Below are 6,000 nucleotides of genomic sequence, written 5' to 3'. Positions count from 1 at the left end.
TAATTATGAGGAGTGTCATCGCATCAAGGAGAATCTTGTCTCTCTTCAAGACTTCCATCGTCATCTCCAGCCACACCTGACTTAAGGCATGCCCTAACACAGAAGCTACCCACCGCACACACAAACACGCTTATCGCTCACAGAAACAGCCGTGGCGTCCCGTTTCTCAAGGTATGTCGGAAACTGGGTGGGTTTTTACTGCTCTTCGTCACCCTCCACGTGTGATGTGTGTGCGTGCACAAAGCCATGGTCTGGCCATCGTTCCTGGCCAGTGGAAACACATGGGTTGATATTACATCCCTGCTGTAATAATAAACCTGTTTCATCTCGGGCAAGATGGATCGAGAATTCCAAAGGCACAGAGTCATGAAATTACATCCTGAGATGCTGAGGGCACCTCTCCAGAAATGAAAATGAAATCCTATAGCAAACAGGAGGGCAGGGCAACAGAGCACATGAGAGCTACATTACATATGGGCCACTATCAAAGTTAGGTTCAAATGAAGACATCTGCATTAACTATACGCACGTAAACAAACCTCGTGGACCTTCTGCAGATCAGGAAGGTCTGACGAGAGGTAATGAAAAAGGAAATGGCTTGGCAGTGGTGAAATGGAAATAGTGATAAGGTGTGCCAATCTACACAGGGAGGGCCAGCTGAAAGACATTCCCACTACAGTCAAAGCAAAGACTCGGCACTCATGACATAGAGCTAAAGTGATCTGGGCAATGGTAGGACGTGCACAGACACTTGAGGGAAGAATGAGCTGCTAAATTTTGGTAGGTGAAATCATGGCAGAGGAAAGGGCGAGAGCAGCGGTATTTTTCTGCTCTAGCTAAGCGAATATGGCAGCGATTTTCTGCGCTAGTTAAACAAGAGCAGCAGCGATTCTCTGCGCTAGCTAAGCAAATATGGCAGCGTTTCTCTGTGCTAGCTAAGCGATAGCGAATGGGGAGATTTTCTACATTTGTGTTACAGAAAAGCCAGGCGTTGTTTGTTCTGTTTCTCATTCATTTCTATGGTTACAGTCAATAGCTGTGCACTGAGGATTAGGGGAGTGAGTGTATTGCGGGTTGGGCTAGCTAAGCAAACGGCAGCGTTGGTCTGGGCTAGCTTAACGACCTGGATAGTGTTGCTGTGGGCTAACTAAGCAAAAACAGCAGCATTTCTCAAGGCTAACCAAGTGAGAGTGTCAGGCTGCTGATTTGTGTGCCATGGTGCTGAAGATATGTTCACTGTAGTTGCTCTGCAATAATTTCCCAGAGGACGAGGGCTAGGAATTACAGTGCAGGAGTCCTGACTTCCTCAGATACATGTAGGCCTAACTGACATAACTGATAACTCTGAAACTTGAACAGGAACTTTGAGCACTCAAGGAGAGACAGAGAAAAGTTGGAAAACCACTAGAATTCATCGGAAATATTCAGCACAAGTGAAACTCTGAAATAAAGATTAATGAGACAAGTTCACCAATTTGCGAATACCCTTTCATCAGTAAGAACTGTCTTGTCACAAAGTTCCAAATCTTTTACACAGCACAACTTTTAATCTGAGACCGAAGGGCAGGAACAGAGGCAACCAGCACATTAAGGTATTTCAGACAGGATTTGAGCTGGCTTTCATTCCTATTTGGCCAGGTCACAGTTCAGCCACTCCCACAGTAAGTCCTTTATAGGCCACTTCACACACATACAAACTTGCCACACTCAATTCTGTGTAAATCAACACCACCTTGCCAGGGGCAGCGTGCAAACCGTGAACCCAAAGACACATCAGATGGACAGCAGCTCATTCTTGGTGGCGTTAACCGTTTTTCAGCTAAAGGCGATCACTGCCTCCTCCTTCGGCCCTGTGTGACCCCACTCGGGTCATGCAGGGGCCACAGTCAGGGTGAGGTTTGCCAGCGGCCGCAGGTCATGGTCTCCAGTGAAAATGGAGCTCATGGTTGATAACGCTGTGGGGATGAGGTACAGTGGAGCTTAACCTGAGAGTTCAGAGGGTGAGGGCTGACCCGAAACCTTAATGCCACCTAAAAAAATGCAGTCAGATGATGTACCAGGCACAACACCCATTTCTCACAAAGCATATTGATCTTAATAAAGGAAACTACATGCTTTCACATCATTTTTACCAAACAAAAGAATTACCCTCACAGTGTTGCCTGTTGTAAAGTTGTAAATATGAAGACTTGAGGTTTTCTAACCCCTTACAGCACACACATGCAGTGTGTTTGGCTATATAAAGATTTTTTGTAGGGGTAATCGTTTTAAAGATGAACAATCCAATTTAAGTAGTGATATTTTTGTCAGAGAACATGATTCAAGTGACTGTAAAATATATGCCATGAAAAGACTTAACCTTGAGAACTTGACCATAATTAGACCATGAGATCGTAATGGGATACTACACTTTCCTCAAATGTCTTAGTCAACTCACTCCTACACAAACCGATTTTTTACACTATAGAGTTACACCTGGGATTTTCAGATCATTAAAACAGTTAAAAAAGCAATAAGATAAATTTGTTTATAATAGTGAGGCAACACATTCTTTACAATCTATTTGCCTTTGGTGTGTAATCCAAGTTCTAAATTCCGCAATACATCTCAGCTGGGCACTGGGTAAAATATAATGACGTCATAAAGTACACTTCTGAGTTTTATGATCTTGGGGATTGTGTAAAAACACTTTACTGAATGTTGCTGTTTTTATATTTACGATCCAGGCAAAGTTCATTTCCAGCAAGTCGAGTCCTGGTCCCCTGGTTTTAGGCGAACCTTTGGCTCAAACCTAATGGTTCCAAATGAGAGTCAGGTGGGCGCGATGGCTCTGAGCAAGCTGCAGGCTTGGAGGATAGCTTGGAGGAACCCTCACCAGGATTCTCACACTGGCCATCTCCCATCCCTCACCAGTCGTCGCTCTAGCCTGGCTCTCGTTACCGCTTGCCCATGGCAGGTTCGCCTCGCATTAACGGGCACTCTCGTTAGCTGTGGAGGCACATGGTGAATTTGGGCCCAGATCTAATGGGATCTGACTGTCCATGTGGTACGGCTAGAAACTGAAACTTCGCTCGGCCTCCGACCCTAATCCCATACTCGTAGACGTGTCCGCATAGATATGTCACGTTCAGGTAATTTGGACCCATCTGACAATGTGCAGCTCTGAAGCTTGACTTGGCCCATGGGGTGGTGAATAGCAGAATAATTTGAACGAGGCTGGAGTTTTTGCTTGTATTAAACCCCTGTCCTCCCAGAGCTGTTTGGACGCCTTTCTTCTGTGTCAGAACCCAATGGCATCCAGATGCAGGACCGCACATGCTCTGTTTGGGGGAAGAAATGGATTGGCGTTTGGCACGCTCCGTAAGACTCTGAGCAAACATGACCCTGGGGTGACCTCTCCCTTTACCCCTGCCCCCCGAGGGCTTCAAACACATCCATTAAGCTACTTCTGATACCCATGGGCTGACCTGCTCTATTTCAAACTCAATTACCATCCCCTGTAGTCCATTCTATTGCTAACACTGGCATTCAGAGGCCCAAAACAGTACTGTACATTTACGACCATATAATACACATACACACTAAGGAGTGGAGGCAGGAAAAAGAGCCTAAAAAGGTCTGCTAAAATACTACAGAATAAAATCCAACTTTCAACAATAACCAGAACACATATAACCACACAGACATCCAGGGTGTTGGCCAGTCATCTGAGTAGCGGTGCACATCCAAAGGGCTTTGTTAAGTTTACATAGTGCACAACGTCGAACATCGACATTGGTTTCGCCTAATGCATTCCCTCCACACTCTGTTTGAGAGCTTTGGCTTTCACACTCAGCTTGGGAAAACACCATGGCATTGGAAAATCAGCAAGGCTTCCAGTTGTCTTGTGTGTGTGAGTGAGTGTGTGTGTGTGTGTGTGTGTGTGTGTGTGTGTGTGTGTGTGTGTGTGTGTGTGTGTGTGTGTGTGTGTGTCAAAGAGATGAGAGCATGGTGTAATTTGTTAAACAGAAGAAAAATGTGTGAAACAAACACAAGGATGTACCATTGTAAAGTTTCATCAAATCCATTAATCAGATCAAAATGGCAATGGCAAAATTAAATTCATTTTGGATTTGTTTTAATTAGATTTTTTGTACACACTTAATGAATTTAGAAAGTTGATTCAGAGTCTAGTGTACTTTAAACATACTCATAAATGAGGCATTAACCTACTTTCTCAAAGTGCCTTAGCCGTGATTCCTCAGGCGCTGTTCGACCCTGTTTAATTTCAGCTTTATCATAAAGAAGCTCAGTTCTGCGTGCACACGTTAGCAGCTGACAGTGTGACCACTGTAATTATCGATTCAAGCTTCAGATTCCTTTCTAGAACACATCTGTTCTGCTTGTGGGAGAGTTCTACAGCCAGACTCCAAGCAGGCCACTGAGCTAGCCTCTGTGTTGGGTCTCTCTGTTGGGCATCTCTGCTGAGACTTTCTGCTGGACAGCCCCTCTTCTCCCAACCAGGTGGGTTCTGCTATGTGCAATGGGGAAAAATGAGTGAGAAAACATAATGAGGATAAATAGAATAAATGATGCGGGTTGCGATGTGTCATAGTTTATATGATGGATATGGAGACCAATTTTACTGACATGATTTATATACACATTCATATATTTAAATGCATGAGATTAAGTGGTGGTAAATTATTGTGTTCACAAAATCAAATTAGCAGATTTTGGCCAGGGCTTTGTGTTACTTGAGTGGTTTGAACAAAATGTAAATGAGGTTAACTCTGGAAAACAAAATTAATGAAGCGATCAATTCCACACGCCATCATCACTGCTGAAACTATTTCTGCTATATAAGTTACATGGCTACTGGTTTTTCAGGTACTAAAAATGAAAATGATATTTAATCAATGATTTTTGTAATGATTGTTTTTTACATTTGACTCAATCAGATGCCTAGGAACTACACTCACTATGAGAGCTGCAGCATTCACCATTCACAGGTTTGATCACAGCGCCTGATTGCTTAATCATGCAGGGAGAAATCAGGCGCGGAATGTCTCCTCTCACTCCTCACCACCTCCTGTCAGAGGGGAGGTTCTTCAGCAGCTAAAATTATTTCAATGCTTGTCAAGAGCCCCGAATTAGAAACCACAAGCAGCACAGAGTGCTAAGAATAGGAAAACCTCCCTAATCAGACTGGAGACCTGAAGAGCAGGCCAGTCGTTCTCACAGGTACTGAACAAAGTGGAAGGGGGGCCTCCTGGGACCAGCAGGTCCCCTCATTTTAGGTGAGAGTCCCAGGCCCAGTAAATTGGTACCCCTGCCAAAAGGCATTTCACTCAACTCAAGAGGTCCTTGATTTCTTACTGTCCTTTCCAGTATAAATGGCATTGCTGTTGTGCTCTCCCAGATTCACTTCTGCATCTTCATGACTGCATAATTATGTTAGCGTACGATAAAAAAGAAAGCTCTCTGTGCTCAAGCGCCAGGGCGAACCACCAGAATGTGTGAGGTTAGCGAATCCCGGCTTAAGTGGTGCAGTCATATCTGTGAAACCATAAATAGATCATATCCTGCCTCCATAAACGCAACCTGATCATGCAAAATGGTTCTTTTGGATGACCAAGCCGGGGTTTAATAAGGGGTTTGATGGCGTTTTCGTTACAGAATAGCAGTCTTGGAACAAACAGTGTTGGAATAACAGACATAACCCAAGCCAAAGGCTCATTTTGGAGGCTTTAATCAGCTGCCTTCTGCCTAGGAGGGGAGATGTTTGTCAGCAATTAAAAGTTTGGAAAAAACTACGCAAAGTTGCCAAAATCTTTAAACACATTTTATATCTCTCTGTTTTGTTTACCTTTTTATACACACATAATAAATGACCTCTGTACTGATAAAATAAACTTTTATGCATACCAATGCATATTTACATGTGTAGCTACATTTAAAAACATTTTTCAGTTACTCATAGCTTTAGATGTTTGACATGCATACGATTTGTCTGATTAT

The sequence above is a fragment of the Brachyhypopomus gauderio genome, chromosome 5, assembly GCF_052324685.1.
Source record: "Brachyhypopomus gauderio isolate BG-103 chromosome 5, BGAUD_0.2, whole genome shotgun sequence".
NCBI lineage: Eukaryota > Metazoa > Chordata > Actinopteri > Gymnotiformes > Hypopomidae > Brachyhypopomus > Brachyhypopomus gauderio.
Note: the sequence above shows the minus strand (reverse complement) of the source record.